The sequence below is a fragment of the Struthio camelus genome, chromosome 12, assembly GCF_040807025.1.
Source record: "Struthio camelus isolate bStrCam1 chromosome 12, bStrCam1.hap1, whole genome shotgun sequence".
In the NCBI taxonomy this organism is placed as follows: Eukaryota; Metazoa; Chordata; class Aves; order Struthioniformes; family Struthionidae; genus Struthio; species Struthio camelus.
Window position 1 is genome coordinate 5138418 of NC_090953.1, and position 22223 is coordinate 5160640.

Genomic DNA, 22223 nt, shown 5'->3' on the forward strand with positions numbered 1-22223 from the left:
CCGGTAGCAGAGTCAGGAGGGTCCCTTGAGCCCTCATCTGTCCGTGAGGGCAGGCCGTGACCGCTCCTGGGCTCAAGCTGCGCCCAGCTGCGGCACTGGCACACCAGCTCTTGCAGGAAAATGTCACCTGCAGATAAAATTGTGATAGTCAGAGACCGTCTTCCCAGCCAAATTCAGGTGTGACTGTAACAGGCGAGCACTAGCTTTTATCTTCCCTGTCAATGGACTAGAGATGATCCTGCCCATAGCCCGCACACCCCTATTGTGGCCGTTTTTACTCTAGTCAAAAAGGTGAAGGGGTTCACGGTAGCTCGGCTTGCCTACATGTTGTTCCACTTATTTTCATTTTAAATTTGTTTGCACATGTTGAGATGTCCCAGTACATAAATCCTATCCCAGGGAAGATCTTGTTTTTGTTGAGTTAGCACACTAATGACAGCAAACTCTGTCATACTCAGGATATTTAACGTTACTGAGGTTTAGAAGTTCTGCACTGAAGATCAGCCCCACAAGCTGCCTTAGAAGGAATCCCAGCTGGAGAAATCCTCTTTAATTCCCACAGACTGGTTAACATACACTTGTCTTAACAGCAAGATTCACGTAGCAGGTCTGCAGGAGTACCAAGCAGCTGAAGGAAGAAGCTGAGTATCTTGCAGAAGTCTTTCCTTTTGTGTGTGTTCACAGCACTTTCACTTCAAGCAAAGCAGCAGGTGGAAAAAGCTTAATATTTTTTGTGCAGACTGTAATCTCTTCTTCTGGTCTAAACAAAGAATAGACATCCTAAATTGTTCATTTGTCCTTTTCCTACACTTGGAAAGGCATTAATTGATTTTCACAAGTATACTTTCTCGGCCTTGCTTGCCCCTTGCAATCTTTTTTAAGTTGTTTTCTTCCAATAAATATGTTGGACTTTGTTGAAATAATTTGAGCTGAAATAATTTGCCCTTCAAAATTCTACATCCTCTCTCTATATCATATCATACTGCACACATTATTTATTATTATGGTCGATAGTACTCGTCTCTTTTTCTCAGTGGGACATTAATTTCCAGGAAGTGGCCTGCTTCTGTAACACCATTGTTTTAAAAACAGCAGTTACATCACACTTCTTAATGTCACTTCAGTCCCACATTATAAATGTCTGAGAAATTCAAAGTGTCTTTCAGACCAACGTAGACTTTGAATATGAGCACAGTTAAGAGTTAGCAACACATTCCACGGAGGGAATTTGATGATGGGTCAAACCTAAAGTTCTTATCCAGGAAATGAGGTCATTGGTCCGGATAGAAACAAAGCACAGGGGAGAAAACAGTGTTTCTGCCATCGTCCACTAAGGTACAGATGGTAAGGACGAAGACAGACTACTTTCTTGAGAGGCTACTCTTCTCATAGCCAGGATACTTAATTTGTTTCTTCATACATATGTTGTAATGCTATTTTTGGTTTTTTTTGGAGTCAATAACACAGAGATAAGATAGCTGTATGCTGATTTCTGATTTTTTTTTGAGAACAGATTTTTGTCTGCTGCTTCTTTTCTACTCAGACCACCAGAAGAGCTAGAGATCAGAGCAATGACAAAATGTCTTTGGTCCCTCTTTGTCATGAAAACAAATTCAGCTCTCAGAGTGTCCCCTCAATGATTACGTAACACCTTATAGACATAGATTCAATCTAAACTGCCAGAGCAGTTTAGAATCACTGAAACAATTAAGGGTGTTAATGATATGTATTAAGTGTTGGCGTGGTCATTATTTCAGGGGGAGTTTTAAAACTGAGGATTTCAGAGCGTTGGGGTTTTTAGTCTTTCTTCTGTTCTCTGAGTGAGACGGTCCTATTAGCGGTATTCTAAAATGTCTTCTCTGACTTGCAAATAAGAAGTAACATGTATATGATTCCCTACAGATTGCTTTCCAATTGGCAGAAGAGTCTTTGTAGAATGAGGTGAACTATCCTTTGCCAAGACAAACAAACGACCTGTTCCAGACCTGTATCAGCTTCATATCAGCTACATACAGGTCAGTGCCAGTTACTTCATAACTTTATAGTGTCCACAGGAATTCATAATCTGCTGTAAGTATTCACACATCACTTTACTTTGCGTCTTTCCTCCTGAAGCAGTCACTCAGGTTTCTCTACTGGCTTGAGTAGCTCATGATCGTCACACCCTGTCATTCTTAGTCTGTTTTTTCTTTCCTGACTGATGCCATCACAGTCTCTTAGGCTTATGTCACCAAACTCTGTGCAGCCCTTCTAGAAAGCGCTGATCTCTTTGACCGAAAGCCGATCTCTGAAGTTTTTATCCTGCCCAGCACAGGTGTAAAGTCTTGCCTGTGTAGTCACAAGGCTAAAAATGATAAGCGGAACAGTGAGCGTTGGAACCCGATCCTCCGTTGCAGGGAGCGCTACTTCATGGCTGCCAAGTCATTCCCAACTAACAAGTGAGACTAGGGGAAAGCCCTTTTTTAAGTACATTGTTATTGTTTCTTTACCCTAATCTACTTCTTTTTAATTTTGTGCTTGTGAGAGCGAGAAACAGAGAGGCTTTAAATTTACATCTTCTCAGAAGGGTGGCTGATCTCACCTCTGCCCATGTAAAGTAATGGGGAAACTTTGACTGAAGTGCAACAACTTTGTAGAAGTAGATTTATTTATTTAGTTTCCAGTTGCCCATGTCTGAAGACCCACCTTCATCAGTTGGTCAGCTGAAAGAAATCCAGGAACTGAAGTAAGTGGGCACAGCTCCATCAGTGATTTCCCTGTTTGTGCCAAAAGTTATGCAAGCCAACTGAATATAGCTTGAATAAAGATGGATGATGATATGTTATCAGATTTAAATTCAAGGTCTGAACGTTTTGAGGTTCAGCCTCCCTAATAATAATGGGTGAGTCCTTTCCAGACAGTATCGTAGATAGGATTTACACTGAATCATGCACATTAAATTAGACATCATAACTTTGGAGTCTGATATTCCAAACATTCACTAAGCAGCCAAACACAGGTTAGTTTTATGAGTGGGAAACTACAGTGTGACTGATTGATAAGGAGAAGAGTGTTTCTCCTTTACTGTCAGATAGCACGTGTTATAGCCTATGCTCTCTAGCATGTTAACTGGCATTGTTAGATGGGTTTTCTTGGACATAGCTGTATTCTGAGAATTACGGTCAAGGAAACATCTGTCATTACGCATGGAGCCCATGCAGTTATACTTGGAATGGGGAACGCCCATAGCTTAGAGGAATCTCCTAGGCGCATGATATCAGCCGATCGATCCAGTGTTCAACAGATGCAGTTTCAGCCTTCTTTAGCTTCTGTTTGCTGAAAGATTGGTGTGGCCTAGATTGTTAGTATATGACGTGTACTAGTCTGGAAGGCAGTAATAACACAGTGGACTGTTATAGCTGTCAGGCCTCACAGCCAGAGAACAACTTTTCCATGGTCAGGAGGGAGAAGAAGCCACTTAACAATACTTTAAAGGATGTTTGAAGTTGTCTAGGAAAATGGCACAGCTCTCCCTTAGACACACACCCACCCACACTGGTCTGTGTTGTCCTTTTGTCCCCTGCTTATCTCTAGAAAATTTATATTGCCTAGAACTTCAGAAGTACTTAATGCCAATCGGTACTGGATTACATTTTTCTGCTCTCAAAGACAATAAGGGTAGCTTTTTTCCCTCATGAGGGGAAACTAATCTTTTATGAGTACTAGTTACTTACATTTTTTCTTCTAATAAAAGTTGAGGATCTTAAGTCATCACTGGATCCACAAGTGGAGACTATAAGAAACAAGCTTTCCTACTTTCCTGGAGAGACAGTAGGTACTGCGGTGTAATTGTCACTGCTAAGAATTTTAGTTTACGTGTTTTCTTCCTGAATTTCATATCTATTAATTGTAGTTACCCGTGTTTTCATTTTACAATATCTTGGGTAAAGCTTTTTCAGTATACACAGCTTTCATGTAGACAGTCATACAAGATCTCAGTTAGTGTAAATGTTGAAAATTAAGGATCTGTTGCTTTCAACAGGTTTTTTTTTTCATTATACATACTCTCATTGATCTGTTTCTCACATCATGAAGAAATAAATTCACTAAAAGATTCTCTTTTTACTGATGCAGAAAAAAATCCTTTGTCCAAAGGATCTGCTTAGGAAGTCTCTCCTAACCTCCAGTTAATAATTTTGGTGTAGTGACAAAGCTCTGTTATTTGAGTGAATAAAACTAGAGTGACTCATTACCATACTGCTAACTTTGATTCCTAAGCTTTTACTTATAAAACCCTGGCTTCTGCAGCAGTACCCAAAACTGGAAGGCAGATGGAGCTCCTGCATGCCAAGTGCCAGCATTCCAGTATTTAATGTTTAGGCATCATCCATCTTTAGTTTGTGTTTTTATTTATTTATTTAGCATGTATTTATTAAACTTTAACCAACTCCTTTTTCAGTCTGATATGTCTCAATGACAGAATAATTCTAACAAAAAAGCTGAAGTGCCCTAATTTGAAAGAAAGTTACTTGCATTACGTACCAACTTCAAGTCCACGTTGCTCAAAATAGAAGCCTTTTGAACATGTCTGTCTCTACTTTGGGCCGAGCTTCTTATTTGAGGGAAATTTCCTGATACTCACGTTGATTATGCTGCAAAATGGATTTCCAAAGAGATAATGGAAAGTTCTAGTAATTTGGGCAAAACTGCAATTTGAATGGAACAACCCTAACAGAGGAGGGCATTTTGGCCCTGATCATGCAGTTTCTGCTCATTCTAAATTTGCACTGATATGATTAGTCTCGAATGGAAAAAGAACAATGCCTCGCTGATAATGCCACACAAACCAAATTCCTCTGTTAATGCACTAGGCAGATATAACAATAGGCTGAATCAACTTTTCTGCCATGGCTCGATCAGGGAATCTCAATATGGGACCACCACAAAGGTAACAAGTCAGCCAGCTCTCCATGGCTCAGTCAGTTGTTAGCCCTTCTTTAAAGATTATCAAAGATGTAAGTAGCTGATATAGGGATTTTTCATGTGATCCCTTGTTGACTAGATACACAAAGCTTCCAAATTAATTTCAATTGACCAAGCGCTATTTTTGAACTTACTGACCTTGCTGTCTGTCACACGTGCATTAATCAATAACGCTTTGCTTATCTTTTGGATTTCACTTTATCATAATCCTTAAACTTGACTGATTTGATTTAATCAAAGCCACTTAGAATATTATCTACAGAATTGTCCTTCACTTTTAACCCAAGAAATAGTAAAACTTAAATAACAGATTTAAGTAGCACATGGATGTTTCTGAGTTCCAGGCATGAAATGTTCTTTGGTCTATTTTTGTATGACCTCAATAATATTATTTTTCACTACTGCACTCTGCTGACATTGAGGCTGTGCAGTGGTTATTTCTCCTTCTTCCTGGCCCAAGATCTGCTTTCTTTTACCTTCGTGGCACTTGCCTTGAGTTCTACCTACAGATTTGCGGAGATCTGCAATAATTGTCAAAAGCTTCCTGAGTATTTCTAATGGTTCATTGGAGTCGGAGCAAAATTTGTTATTTATTTACCTGAAGGCAGTGTTTTCAATATTTTTCTGAAGTTGTTCCTACTTCCAGGTATCAAACTTATCCCAGGTCTTTAGTCTGATATCACTGTTGCTGCCTGATGTGCCTTTTCTGTCTCCCCTCTTAACCCTTTATTTTTCCGAGGAAGAAGTCCCATGCTCTTCTGTATATCAGAAGGAAGACATGTTTTGTAGAGAGACTCCACGTGGACAATAAAAATCCATCATGCCTATAAATGTACTTCAAAAACTAGCTGAAATTTTTATACTCCTGTCCACACAGGTCCACAATTTCAGTACATGTAAGCTTGAAAGGAAAGTGTGCTAGTGCGGCACTTGTTTTTTAATTAATAATGCATAATACACATACTTGAAATAACATATTTTCATATATTTATGAAATGTTTGTGTTTCTTATGGAAAAGTTTCAAGTAAGGTGCCAAAAATCTTAGTTGTGTAAAAGTGACCACTTTTGTGATTTTATTCTGCCATTTGCATCAGGAGAGCGTTTACTCTGTGGCCTGTTACATTATGACAGAAATGAGGCAGGTGGTGAGCTGTTTTTCATTCCAAGGGAATATAAATAGTGAAGGGGGGGAAGTATAGTGTATGCACAGCCCTTTGATTTATGCAAGCATGTTGTGGAACCTGTTATAGTGAAGCTAGATATAGAAAACTTCTCTACCTGAGCCCAGCAGGATATTTGCTTGTAGAGAGTTTTCAGGGATTCTCCTTCTTCTGTAAACTATCTCTTTGGTTACCGCTGGGATCCAACCTTCCTTGTTGTTGAACACACTAGGAATAGCTTAAATGTATGACCAGGTGTTCCATGAGTGGGGGTGGGGGCTGTCTATAGGCAGCTTCTTGTTAAATACAATTGCATTTAGCTGCAATGAAAGTTTTTGAGAGCAAACCAGGAGAGTTGAAGAGAATGGAGCTAAAATAGGTAAGAGAAGTCATGGTAATACATAATTGGCTTGAGGAGTTCTAAGGTCAATTTATCAGTCTTGTAGTAATGACTACTTAGCATGTGCATTTTTTTTGAGTCCTTACCTCCTTCCTCCAATCCCCTCATCGTTTTTGTGACCCTTTGCTGGACTCGCTCCAGTATGTCCATGTCTGTCTTGTACTGGGGAGCCCAGCACTGGACCTAGTTCTACAGATGCGGCCTCACCAGTGCTGACCGGAGGGAAAAGATTGCCTCCCTCAACCTGCTGGCAATGCTCTGCCTAATACAGCCCAGGATACTGTTGTCTGTCTTTGCCACGAGGGTGCATTGCTGGCCCACGTTCAACTTGTTACCCAAAAGGACCCCCAGGTCCTTCTCTGCAAAGCTACTCTCCAGGTAGTTGGCCCCCTGCCAGCCCCCAGCATGGGGTTATTCCTCCCTAGGTGCAGGACTTTGCACTTTCCTTTGTTGAACTTCATAAGGTTCTTCTCTGTCCATTTCTCCAGCCTGTCAATATCCCTCTGAATAGCAGCGCAATCATCTGATGCATCAGCCTCTCCTCCCAGTTTTCTGTCATCTGCAAGCTTGCTGAGAGTGCATTTAGGCCCATTGTACAGGTCATTAATTAAAATGGTATACAGTATTGGCCCCAGTGTCTACCCCGGGGGACACCACTAGTGACTGTCTTCCAGCTGGACTTGGTGCCATTGATCACAACCTTCTGAGCCCAGCCAGTAGTTCAGCCAGTTTTCAGTCAACGTCACTGACCACTTATCTAGTCTGCACTTCATCAGCTTGTCTATGAGGATGTTACGGGAGACAAAAGTGTCAAAAGCCTTACTAAAGTCAAGGTAAACAACGTTCACTACTCCTCCCTTATAGAAGACTATCAGGATGGTAAGTCAGGCTCAGTGAACTCAAGTTTCTTAAATATGCCCTGATATACTTAGAACAGCTATTCTCTAGTGAATGATTGCACCTTTATACTGATAATCCATAGACAGATAGAGCTACAAATTAGAAACAGTCCTACTAATACAGATTACAAAAGACCCACAGCTGTAACTTTATTGTTATCCTTAAATTTGTATTTTTTTTTTCCCTCATGAAGTAGAAGGCAGACAGACAACCATATACAAAAACAAAATTTGGCTGCTGGAGATTACATCTCTGTCAGTATACTAACACTGCTTTTCTTCTGTGTAACTGAAATGGGTGTTTCATAGGTGAGCTTTTGTTTCTGTCATGTTTTACACTGCCTTGAATTGGTGGATCAGTAAACAGTGCCACCTGAGTGAATTGCTGAGGGTCTCTTAGGACAATGCAGGGAAGAAAACTAATTCAAAAGATGCTCTGAACTTTTATTTGTTATTTTGCTACAAGAATGCAATGTTTCTCATTTAATCTAATTTAAAGGGCTATGATCTGTCTTTTAAAGTCAAAGGCAGTTTTCTCATTTCTCCATTTTTCCAATTCTCTGTTGAAATATGGAGAAAAAAAAATCAAAACTAAATAAGGATCTGAGTTGACCAATATTATGCCACATTTATGAATAGAAATATTTTTGGCACAATATTGTTTCCTTGTATGTTTCTGTTATCATTATCAAATGTGTAGTTTTGGCTATCAGTCACCTCTAAAAGATTTTTAGTCATTGCATTAGTCAAGTACAACATTTTTTATACTCATTACCACAAACACACAAGAAGCATTCAAGAATCTTGTACATGAGTGGGACTATTCCCTACATAAAACTCTAATTGCACTACTAAATGTTTGGAAGAATCAAGTTTTAAAGAGAGCCATAAATAAGAATTAAAGTAATGAGAAAACTGACCTAAGTTAGTCCTTCTCTGAGCGAGGGGTCAGGACAGATGACCTCCTTATTTCTCTTGTATACTAGTGTTCTTGCTGCTATTATAAATAATGTGGTCATTGCTATAGCATTAATAAATCCTTGTTATAGATTGGGCACCACATCTTTGCAGTGAGTAGTGCTGAAATTTGAAAAAGGCTTTCGGGCTTTCGCTTTTACCCTTTCAGGCTTTTGCTCTCAGGCCTTTCAAACCTCACCCAAGGTGAGGTCCCTCTGTGGAGGGACCTCCTTTTTGAAGCTTAAGACGACCAATCTGTGATGAGAAATAGATCAGTCTGGATCTGGAAAACAGGTAGATAAATGCATCACGGTTTGGCCTCTTATGTTTTAAAATATCAGTCTAGGTAGTCATAATATTCCCCTGAACGCAAGGAGAAAGATAGCAGACTGATAAGGTATTGTGATATTACAAAATGGAGAGGCACACTTCCCTGGAAGATTTATGTGGTACAGTATGCCAGTGTTTAGCAACATAGGCCAAGTTTGCATGGGTCGATGACAGGATAACTTATTTTCCTGAAGGGGAGGCTCAGCTGTCAATGATTTGGCCATCCCTGTTACAGAGAAAGCTGCATCAGTGAAGCAAGTAATGGTTTCCTACTTCCATTTGCAGGTGATCCCTCTCTGACCTCGTCACCACATACATGTGGTTTTCAAAGCAATGCAGGGTAAACAGCAAATCCTTTGTGTCTGAAAATCTCTAAACTTTCTCCTTCAGTTCCTCAGGGAAAGGACTGTACTGAAACAACATGAAATAACTACTAAAGACTCTTTTCCTGCAGAAAGACAAAGTCAAGGATCAAAGCACAACAGCAATATTGAAAGATAAGAATGAAGAGGGAGAGGAGCAAAGTTTAGTAGAAAAAAAGCATCACAACATAAGTGCTTAGAGGAGTCCCATAGTGCTCTGACCTCAGCTTCTGTCATAAAGTATTTGAATTTGTTCAGTACCTGATGGAAGAGAGTTCAAAAAATACAGAGGGTTTAACCTTCCGGTGGGAAGTCTCCCTTTTCAGTAAGGATGGAAGTTATGCCCTGAGAGACAGTACTTTTTAGCCAGAAGTGCTGTCTTAAAGAGAACCAGCAACAGACACCTGCTCTAAGGCACCTGAATTGTATTGGTATTGTGGCTCCATTTTAGGATACATAATTACATTCCTTCCCCTTCTTCAAGGAGTTTTGTTATTTTTCAGTGTTTGCTGTGAGTTGTAACACAGCATTCTTGAGCACTGTTGAACTGCTTATTTTCAGTATTGGAGGAACAAGCATCTTTGCACGGGTTATATACTAGTTTAAAACCAATTTTGAATCTGTCAGATTTAGAAGGTCTGTAATAAGTGGAAGATTATTATTGCCATTCATCTAGCTGATTTAAGTCTCTCAAAACACTGCTGAGGTTTCTCTGCTGTTGCAGTAAATACATTTTCCCTTGAATGACAGTAACTCAGGTAGCTAAGTAAGAAGAAATTTGCTATTTTCCTCTCTGTTAAATATTTTAGTGACTGTTACCAAGTGTGTGAGCTCACTTATGTCTTATAAATGACGTGACTATTCAGTTAATTCAGCAAGTTGCTAAGAAGCTGCTCCATACACTGAGGCCTTCACTTCAGAAAAGACGCTGATTCACATAACTAACAAATGAATTTAGTAGCTGAATATCTGATACAAAGTCAGCTGAAGGCAGCAAGAAAAATCATTTCAGTGTGTATAGAGCATCACATTTATAAAGTTTGATTCCCTCAAAAAATACTATTTTTTTTTAGTCCCACAAAGGGTAATCATATTTGTGGCATTATGTCAAATATTTGGACTTCTTGCATTTCTCATTTCATTTTGCAGTGTACCTTTGATGAAATACTACTTTTTCTTAGGGCATCTTGGCAGTTTTCTGTGCTATGTATTACTCTGTGCCCTCTCTCTGTCTAATCCATGGCTTTCATGAGCAGTATCTAAGCTACCAGATGGAGCTATAGAAAGAGGCTTGAAGCAACATGAACAGCTACTTTGTGACAGGTCATAAAATGATGATGAGGGTTTGCAGTTTCTTTGTGTAGCATCAAACTGACTATAAGTTTGAGTAAATTGCTATACAAGTTTGTTACAGCTGAAAAACATTGGTCTCAGGGTCATCCTCATCAAATTTTATCATCCTAACTACGATCTGTTTAGGATTCTTCCACAACTAGCACGTTGACCTATTTTATTTTATTTTATTTGGACCTTTTAGTTTTATCTTTACACCTTAAATTCTGTCTGTGGTACAAATCTCCCAATATGCAAATATCACAATCACAATATTGCAATACTACCCCAAAGCTAGTAGTATTTCCCTATGTTTTTTTCTATGATAATTCTGATACAAAGTTAGAACCAGAGAGGATGTTATTGCAAAAAATACATTACCCAGTAAAGCTGAAATTCAACTCAGTGCAGAGAAATCTGGAATGTGCTTCATAATATTGCACTCCACATTATAGTTCTACATGCAATAATGTGAAATGTTGGTGGGGGGGGCCAAACCGACTCATCTCTAGAAGGAAGCATAATAAGAGCAAATTTTAGTGAGCATTAGCACAAGGAAGAAACTATGTTTATTTACTCAGAACTGATATCCAGGATGGACCAAGATGAAACATGGATTTTGCAGAACTGAGGAAATTATTTTAAAATATTTCTAATACCTTTGCTGCAGACAGAGCGTCACTCAGAGCTAAAGACAGGCCCAGCTACTTTAACTTTCCTATATACGCTAGCTATCCAGTTCAAGCAGATCAGTTATATGCAATGTGTGGGGAGAAGATAATATTTCCACAGAATGATTTATGCTCAGTATTTCATTGGTTTACAGAAGTGCTGCTAGCAAAGTAGTTTCATGCATATTTTAAAAGACTATTTTAAGTGACCAAAGACAGGAAGGCCATGAATGATTTGTGGATGGCAAATTCATAGAAGGAAAATAAATGGAGGGAACATAAAAATTATTTCCAGCAGCATTCGACTTTCCCAATCCATGTGATGGTCATCAGCATACTTTCTGACACTTAACAGTGTTCCCCACTGTTTTCAGATCCCTTGAGCTTTTCTTCTTTCCCAACCCTCAATGAAGAGATAAGTTATCTTCAAAAGGCGTAGATATTATTTTAAGTCCAGAGAAATTACAGAAGTGGGAATATGTACTAATCAGAAAAGCAAACTTACTATTACATCTAAGTTTACAATAATCCTATCAGTATTTCAGCCAGCAAACCATTGTATTTTCTTTGTGCTTTTCTGTGTATTTGCCCTCTTATTTTCACTTAGCAGTTGGATAATTTGGAGTTTTACTTTCTTACTTTAAGAACTAAGGATGAAACCAGAGCAACATCTTCTGTTCTAAGCCAATCTTTCAATTTTTGCTGAGCATCGCAGCAGAGAAAAGAGCTTTGATTATTTCAGGATACTATAGCCTTGATTCAGACCTACACTTTGATAGGCTGGAACAGCAGTATCTGCCTCCTGGGTTGTCAGACCTAATTTTATCTTCCATTGCACACTAGACCTTTCCTGTATTTTTTTTTTTTTTAAGCTGGGGCTATCTCTCATCAGATAGCACCTTACCTCTTTCATTTGTGTTCTGTTCCAGCAAATTTTCAGTTCTGGGGATATCTTCCATTGACTCCATCTGTCTTATGCCCAGATGTGGGCTCATGTTCACTGCTCTGCAGAGCTGTACTGGCTAGTGGCATCCATACTATTCTTGGCAGGAGAGCTTGGGTATAAACCCTCCTCCGTGACTAACCCTCCCGAGAGAGGCAGGAAGGAACCTGTACATAGCGAGTGCAGTGATCAAAATTTGGGCTCCAGGCTACCATACCAATATACATAAACACATTAGGATTATTCCCTTGCTGGGTCTTTAGAGCTGAATCTCCAGTGAGGGGACAGTGCTAGCCATATTAAAATGGCACATGATCCAAAATCAAATTTGCTAGTGCAGCTGATTAGAATAGCAACATCTGAGGACCTCAATGCCCTGTAAGTTCCAGCTACAGATTACTAGTCAGCTCTTTTCCCAGCAAAATGCAAGTGTCCATTTAATTATCCACTTGAGAATTTTAAGTGCTTTAATTTCTTGGAGCTATTTACAAATCTTAAAGACCACGGAGAGGACTTCCTTAAAAGGGTAAGAAAAGCCACTGCTCTTGTTGCAGCCAGAAAAGTTTCTGCAGTCAGAATGCTCTGCTATTGTTAGGTCAACTGAAGAAAGGGGGAGACAAAAATTCAAAATGTTTTGGATCAGGCCCTACAGCACAGAAGTCCCATGAACAATAAGTCCCAAAGGTGAAAACCTTCTGCAAAGAATCACAGAACGGTTGAGGTTGGAAGGGACCTCTGGAGATCATCTAGTCCAACCCCCCTGCTCAAACAGGGTCCTCTAGCGCACACTGCCCAGGATCACGTCCAGGAGGGTTTTGAGTATCTCCAGGGAAGGAGACTCCACGGCCTCTCTGGGCAACCTGTTCCAGTGCTCAGTCACCCTCACAGTCAAGAAGTTTTTTCCTCATGTTCAGATGGAACTGCCTGTGTTTCACTTTCTGCCCGTTGCCGCTTGTCCTGTCACTGGACACCACAGAGAAGAGTCTGGCCCCATCCTCTCGACACCCTCCCTTCACATACTTGTACACATTGATGAGATCGCCTCTCAGTCTTCTCTTCTCCAGGCTAAACAGGCCCAGTTCTCGCAGCCTTTCTTCAGAGGAGAGATGCTCCAGTCCCCCTCCTCATCTTGGTAGCCCTCCGCTGGACTCTCTCCAGGAGTGCCATGTCTCTCTTGGACTGGGGAGCCCAGAACTGGACACAGTACTCCAGGGGAGGCCTCAGCAGGGCTGAGGAGAGGGGCAGGATCACTTCCCTCGACCGGCTGGCAACACTCTGCCTCATGCACCCCAGGAGACCATTGGCCTTCTTGGCCACAAGGGCACACTGCTGGCTTGTGGTTAACTTGTTGTCCACCAGCACTCCCAGGTCCTTCTCGGCAGAGCTGCCTTCCAGCAGGTCAACCCCCAGCCTGTACTGGTGCCTGGGGTTATTCCTCCCCAAGTGCAGGACCTTGCACTTGCCTTTGTTGACCTTCAGGAGGTTCCTCTCCACCCAGCTCTCCGGCCTGTCCAGGTCCCTCTGCATGGCAGCACAGCCCTCTGCTGTATCAGCCATTCCCCCCCAGTTTAGTGTCATCAGCAAACTTGCTGAGGGTGCACTCTGTGCCTTCCTCCAGGTCATCGATGAATATACACTGAACAAGGCCGGACCCAGTACTGAGCCCTGGGGGACACCGCTAGCTACAGGCCTCCAACTAGACTCTGTGCCACTGGCCACAACCCTCTGAGCTCGGCCATCCAGCCAGTTCTCAATCCACCAAGACTTTTATTGTTAATCTCAAAAGACAGTCAGTTGTAGAGGCCATTAAAACAAATGTCCTGACTTTCTTAATTAGCCCTGCTGATGAGAAGGGATCACACAGGTAAACCAGCTCTCAGAACATTCAGGGTTATGAAACTGTAATTCAAAACTTGAATTGTGCCAAAAGCAAATTGCTAGTGCACCTTGAGGTAGATATGCTGGCAACTTCACCCATCCTAAACTTCAGCTCCTTTCCAAGGAAGTGCTGATGCTTATAGATATACGTAGAGTGGCTGTGTGGTCTGCAGGCAGGAAGGGCATAGATGTCCATTCTGAGGTTGCCTATTCAGGTCCCTATGTTATCACTATGCCTATGTGCAGTAGACTTTCTAATACTCCAAGGACATACAGATCACAAATAATCAACTTCCCTAACCCTTTAGAATATAAGTACATTTTTTTTCCCAATTCCATAGCAGATAAAATGTCATTTCAGATTTTACTTGCTCCACTGGGTAACTGCTTCGTACTGGTTTAGATGACTGCAGAAACAGCTATATCAGACAAGTTTTGGTCTTTTTCAGTAGGCTTTTACTGGATGCACAATTAATTTGGAGAGGAAGTCGAAGGATTACAACATTTTAGTTATTATTTTCTACAATGCTGGCCTGCGAAGCCATGATAACCTGAGTTAGACTAGCCTGCCAGGGCAGCCTATGTCAGCTGGTGTGAGACTTTTATAATAACACTTCTCCCGAGCACTGAAAAGCATTCAAGACATTTGCCTTTTGTTTATAGCTTTTTCCATAAATGATATTGATATAAAGTAGCTTGTGAGACAAAGAGTACTTCAGTGTAAACCTTCAAAGGGTGATACCAAAAGCAGAGCTGCACACAGGCAGCCTTGTTTGGAATTGTTTCCCTCTTTGCTTTTCAATGCTTGAGCCTCTTCCAGGCTGTGTTCTTTAAAGAGCATTTTAATGTAGAGTCTGGACAACACAGCAGGCACCAGGCAGAAAAACATTTATTTAACTCTGCTGTCCTTCCCCAGGTTGCAATTGCCACAGTTCATTACATGCCTGATTGTACTGAAGTTTAATAGCAGATATGGGCCATGTTCACAGTTATTTTAGAATCATTTCTATTTGCCGTAAACTTTCAGAATTTAAGCATGTGTGTGTATATATATATATATATATATGTATATGTATATATATGTATGTGTGTGTGTCATCCTTTATGCCATGCAAAACACATTAGTACTTTCCATGTAATTTATCATATAAATTATATTATTAAATTTTTATAGCACTTTGATCTGAGGATCTTAAAACACTTCATAAACACTACTGTGTCTTATTACTCTTGTCAAGCTTTTAAAATTAATTTGAGAGATGATTAAACTGGGATTCAGAATACTCAGGTCATTTTGTTCAAAATGCCCATAATAAGTAAGTGAGGATTTGGAATAGAACTCAAGTTCTTTCTCAGAACCTACTACTTCACACTTCTGCCCAGAAATACCACTGTATAATACTAGTCTGAGGCTATGAGCAGAGGTTTAACATGGATCGTGTTCAATACTATTGGCTTTCAACATTTAATCTCCACCATCAGAAGTCAAACATAAAAAAAATGAATTCCTTTTTATGCGAGAACTAGCTATAGTTACTTGTCAGTTAAAGTACATGCAAATTTGGATCAACAAGACAGTAATATTTTCAGGGAAAGTGCTTATTTTGTCTCCAAAGCAAAACACCTCAGAATCACACCATAGCTGTTTCATTTTCAGTGCAAGTATCTTCCAGGTTCATTGAGTAAAAATATTATCCTAGTCTTCAAGTCCTGCTTTTTGCATTCACAATTCAGTTACATGGTCATCTTGATAAAATAATAGATGTAAATTTACTTGCATTACTGAAGAGCTAATAATGTCATTTAAGCACCGACCCGCTGTCTATTGCCAGGATTTTAGCTCAGATATGCTGAATGTCCAAATCAGTCAAACTGAATTTAATTTAGACATCTAACTCCCTCAGGCCTGGTTGGAAAATGTCAGCCTAAAATAGCAATGTGGCTGAGTACAACAGACTAGAAAGGGAATTTTGATATATATATTCATATGTACAAACAAATATTGCACACCATATGTAGGAATAGAAACCACCGCCTACTTCACTGAGCTGAGGTGCCCTTCACAGAATCAAGATAATGGTAGGGAGCTGCTTGCCCAGTTTGCACTTGCTTCCTCTTGCCTGGCTCCTGAATAAAACAGGAGGAGGCCCCCCCTTAAATTAACCAGGTAGTGAGTAGTGATCATTGGAAAGATTAAAATAGCTACCACCGAGGTACCAATTACAGAGTGGCCCAAATGCCAGGGGTTTAGAAAGTGAGCTAATGGTCTAAACAAGACTATATATATTAGGCAACTCATGAGTTAAGAACAGAATTTAATGCTGCTTAATAACAGGAACACAGAAAGCAACTACAACTTGATTGTTTACTTTTGAGCACGGGCCATATTAAATGTTTTGTAGCTTCATTTTCAGTTAGAAAAATAGACCATCAGATGTACATGCACAACTAACTTATTTTTGCGTCAGCTAATGAAATGTAGAAGTTGCATGTATCTCTTTCTCTCAAAATGCACCAGAGCAGTCATTGCCTATCTGCTGCTCTAAAACTTCTCTGTGAACAAGGGGAAAGCTTGTTTAAACTGTACTGAAAGGTAAAGCAGAGAAAACATATGCAGTTTCTGGAGGCAAAGGGATAGGACCGCAGAAAGGAAAAAGCCCCAAGCATGCTCTTTAACTGGGCAGTTGCCGAGTACAAACAGCCAAAACCGAAATAATTTGTATGGGAAATTTTTCTGCTTCTTCCACTCACCAGAAATAAATCAATAACTGTGTTCTTTCAAGTTAAGTTCTTTTTAAAGAAACACAACAAAAATGTTCTAATAGAAATCCAGAAGAATACTGCCTTGACCTAATGAAAGCGTTCAATATTTAGACGTTAAATAATTCTTAACCTATTCCTAGTACTCTTTATTTATATATCTATTTCTAAGAGCAAAAATTACGGTCTTCCCTTTTTTCAGGTCGAAGTAGGTAATTTATACCGTTGATACTGAAGAGTAATGAATCGCTTTATTCTTCACTACTATAAAGAGCTACAATATATTTCGGTCAGATTCTAGTAGAGTTGGTAAAAAAACAACATTTGAATTAACAATAAATTTAGAAACCCGATTATTGGAACTGGATTTTTTTTTTTTTACCACAAGTTTGTTGGAAAACTATATTTGAAAAAAAAAAAAACTTTTAGCATTAAAGTTGTATTTTGTGCTATCTTAGATAATGGAGTTAATGGAAGCATTTGCACAGAGTTCAAGAGCCTTTGCTTAAGTGGCTGGAAAATATTTTCTAAAGAGCCTATTATTTCAAGGAAGCTGAAGGTTTGTAATATGGAGAATACTAACGCTTTGAACTGAGGATCATTTCTATCCGTTTCTTACTAGAAACAAGAAAAGGTCGTTGGAACAGCTTGTCCATCTTCACTCATCATTTTTCACCAGTAGCAGTGTATATCTATATATATAAATATAATTTTTTTGCTATACTATTTCCATAGAAAGACTATAGTTTTCCACTCAGCTTACCATAGGCTAGCAATAAAGAAAGAGGAGACAGAGAGGAGAGAAGTATGTAATAATTTAGTCTTTTTCCTCCCACTGAATTAGTCAATGTACATATCCGATACTAACATCAGTTGCGATTTGTAAGGATTTTATTTGCAATGCTTCAGTACTAGCTTGCCCATATGTTGGTGCTGTGAGCTATCTCATGTGCCGATGGAAGTAGAAAACAGTGAGTTACCTCAGGCACGCTGTGTTGTCTCCATAGACAAGATTCAAATACTCTTGAATGTACTGTACAGATTTTCAAAATGCTAGGAGAGCACTTCCACAGTGGAAAATTTTCACAACTATATATCTGCTCTGGAAGTCACAACGTGCTTCCTTTACTGTTACTAATAAAGAGCTCAATTGCATTTTTCCAAATGCTAGCGGTTGCAGATATTAACGCAGTGAATCAACAGGCTTTACAGACAAAAACTCTGACATATATATTTGGATTATATTTAAGGATGATTATTATAGTACCAAACCAAAGCTCATGGAAGACAAAGGCAGGCTCCGCAAAAAAGGCTTTGAATGAGACAGTACGCAAAGGCAAGCTGGCAGAAATAGAGGACACTATCTGACTTAGTTAAATGCCAACAAGTGAGCTTTCAGGGTGTTTTTTGATGGCTTCTCTGTGTTAAAATAGATACAGATGGCAACATCCTATGTTGTCTTGCACATACAGTTTAGGTATTTCTGTCCTGTCCTAACTGAGATTAGGGCATATTCATAGAACATTTGGTTTCTGTAAATGTAATAAATAGAATTTATTTTCATCTTATTTCGTAATGAGAATAGAAGTTAGTTAGCTCCTCTCAGAGCTGATTTTTTTTTTGTCTCTGACCATGACTTCTTAAATGCTTTGGCCTTCGTTCCTCTCACAAAAAAGCAGCGCTGCTGCTGAAAGGAGGGCTAGGAACCAGGCTGGCTATGTACAGCGGTCTTAGCCCAGAAGTAGCCAAGACAGACTGGCGCCTAGAAGTGACAGAATGGGTAAAAGGGCACACAAATACAGCATACATGAAACCTAAGCAGGTAAAAACATTAGCTTAAGAGTTGGCAATGTTATAAAGATGCTTTTCAGTTAGGTAAGTTATACCCTGGCAGAACTTACTCTGACTGACTCTTCGTAATGAGCCAGGGCTCTTCATCTCAGTAACAGGAACTTGGCTCGTCCAAATCATCTGCAGAATTAGGGAAATACAAAAGAAGTGGGGGAGATAAGTGCCATATTTCTAGTTGGTGCTGACCGATTCTGCTAGAGGATCTGGCACTGGCATCTGCGCTCCATAACTCAAGGAAAAAGTTCAGCTTTTCAGCTCTGCCATCAAATATTATCCTATATTTACCTTATTTCTAATTCTGTCACCACTTCCAAAAAACTTTGCTGTGGTAGGAGTCAAGGTCTCTCCTCCATTGGGGGAACCGGACTTTCTCATGAACTCTGCTAACTTCCCTGATTTTCCCTCCTGTAGAATCATGGCACTGTGGCTACTGGTAGGCATCAGCCTTAGGACATCAGTCTGTGGGATTAAGAGCCACTGGGTTCCTGCAGGAGTACCACAGCAGCTCTTTATCTGCTCCCAGCCAGACCTCAGAGTCAGCTTTATGGTTTAAATAGAAATTTAACCATTACCTATTTCAGTCTAAGCTGAAAATTGGGTCTGTGAACTGCAGAGGCTGGAGAATTTGTCCATGTCCCCTTCTCTTGTCCTTGATGCAGTGTCAGCTAATTGCTGGCAGAGAGCTGGGGGCAATAATCTCCTCAAGTGACAGGGCCCATCTGCAAACGCCCTCCTACGCCCCTGGGAATCTGGCGGGTGGTTCTCAGGCGCTGATACTGGGACACTGCTCGAGCCAGCAGGAAGCGTTTTATTTATGATCTCACAAAAATATTTACTCTGCTTCAAGAAAAAAAAAAAAGAGGGTGTTTATTGCTGCTTGCTTTCCAAAAATAATTGTTTCAACCTTATTCTTCTGAAAACAAATCCTAAAGGGAGCTGCCGGGTTACATTGCTACACGTCTGATCACCTGCTGCATGAAGTTAATGTCCAGCTTACTATTGACTTTAATGATGTGGGCTGAGGGCCCAGCTATCAGCCATTTTCCTTGCAAGTCATACCATAGTCAATCATTGGTAAGAAACGTGTCTTCCCATTTTTTCCCCCTCATAAACTGGAAAGCATTCCTGCCAGGAGAAGAGAGTAGAGTGATCAGTAAGCCATCAATATATTGAAAGCCTGCCAGCAACTGATTTACATGAAACAATTTTAATTCAGTTCAGTAGATCAATGGGGTGATTTTAACAACAGCTATGCTCTCTGTAGGTTTCCATGGACAGGAAACCTAATTGATTTATTTCAGAACACTATGTTTCACCCTTTTGTTCTTGACACAAATTGTATGCACTTGGGAATGCTAGCAAGACAAGTTTTATTTATCTTCTTGTTTTTCCCTACTGTTAATATACAGTTAAAGTGAATTCCCATGCTTCAAATGAGGTTTAATCCATTTTCAACTACAAGTAAGCAAAAACATATTTGATATCTAAACTAAACAGCGTACCTCCAAATCAGGTTTTATAACACCAGTTTAACCCATTGTTATTTACTCTTAACTGAAGTGTGGTGCAAAATTAGAGGTAAAATCAGTTATAATTAAAGAAAAATTGCACTGTGTTGCATATCCCTTTAAGGAATTAGTATGTTAATTTATATTCTCATTAATTTTCTTCTTTTAAAGAAAGCAAGGAGTTAGCTTGCTGTATTTTCTTTGGTAAATTAGGCATGTAAGCTAACAATCATTTGTTACAAAATTTTTCTGTAAAGAAGTAAATAGCCTGATTTTATGGAAGTGTTGTCATTGACTTCATTTCAAGAATATCTACGGCAGTTTAAGTAATGTGATGGCTTGCTTCATTAAAAAAAAATAGAGCACTAACAAAATAGGTTTTTTCACACACTGCTCAGAAGCAGATCTTTTCCTTGTGCTTTACAGCATAACATGCTGTTGTTTGCCTAACAAATAAATTTATTAAGCTCGACAGTTTTAGAGATGGATTTCTCAATTAGCATTGTCCAAACTGTTCCTCTGTAGTAACTATAATCAAATGCTGATGGCAATAGCTAACAAAAACACAAAACTTTTGAGTCACAGAAGTTGCCTGATGCAGGCTGCAAAAAGTAAGAGCAGTAGTTGCTCAGCACAGGCTGGCTTTGCAGTCTGTTTTAACTGGCTGTTCTGCATCATGACAGCAGCAGCAGGAGCAGTTTCCAGTGTAGCTGTACGGAACCCATTTGAATAGAAGTTTTTCCAGATGTAGCTTTGAATGTGCCAAATGGTCTGGCTCTTCAGTATAAAAAGAAAATTGGAAGTTGAGTCTGTGTTGCTTCAGCAGTAAGCAGCCTTAATGAATGCTCAGCTCAAAGAACCTGCCTGCCATGAAAAAGTGTAATGGTTCCATAGGGCTTAATTTGGAAACTGATAAAAAAAATAAATGCATCAAAGTCTTCAAAAAGGGGAGGGCAAAGGGAAAAGATGTTTGTGACCCTTTCCCCCATTCCCCCAGTAATATAGAAGTAGCTAATCTCTATATAAAGTTAGAAGGCTTTATATTGATGTTTCAGACAATTAATTTTATATCCAATCAGTACTTACCACAAAGAAAGTATGTGGTATAGTATTATGTTTGTAGTAATGAAAGTTTGCAGGACAAAACATAAAAATATCCCTGTTAATGCTGTACATCATATGTATTTACTCTCTCATACAAGGAAAGCATAGATTACCAGTTATCCAACAATCCAAATTATATACCATGAAACTAGATGAGATGTTACAGAAAAAACATATTCTGCCAGGGTACAACTTACCTGAAAAGCATCTTTGTAACATAGCTAGTTCTCAGGCTATCGAAATTATAAGCGTTAACACTCCCACTTCAAAAAAAAAAAAAAAGACGAGCAAAGACCAATGTTTATGCAATATCTTACAATTATCTCAAGTTTTGTTGACTACATTTGACATACAGTATTTTACAATACGGTATTCTAAACTTCTCTAATACAGCAGCATGTGGTGGATCTGAACCCAACACCCGGGTACTTTGCAGCTTGTGTCCCATCCTGACTTGCCTCTGCTCAAACCTCTGTTCTGGCAGCCATGGATACTCAAGCACTACGAATTTGTAAATGAAAGGAAGCATGGTTTAAAATGATTGACCACTGTAGTGTGAAGGTATTAAGCGCCTTAAGTTGTGGTTAATACCATCCAAAATAAATATAAATGGCAAATGCCACTATTTTGTTTAGCTGGTCATTTTTATATTGTTTTATATTAAGTATTTCCAGGAATCTAAGAAACCTGGATTTTCATTGCCCTGTGCCAACACCATATACATACTGAAATGACACCACAAGGCTGGGTGCATATGCCAAGTCATTTGCAGTCATTAAAGTCTCCTTGGGCTTACAATCATCCCTTCAGCTTGTATTTGCATGTTTTGAGGTTTTATGAACTGACTCTGAACATCATTTTGTTTCCTTGAGTCCATTCTTAAAAAGATCATCCTGTTTTTTTTTTTTTAATTCCATTAAGAAGTTCTATAGGCATTTTTTTTGCTCTACTCTTGATACTCTTGATAAATACATACATTTCTTCATTTAGAGGATTTCATACACGTTAATCAAAGAAGAATCAGCTTTTGAATTTAACTGCATTCACGTAAGATATTCTCAATTGACCAAGATAGAAAAAGCTGAAACCAAAATCTCTGATTTTT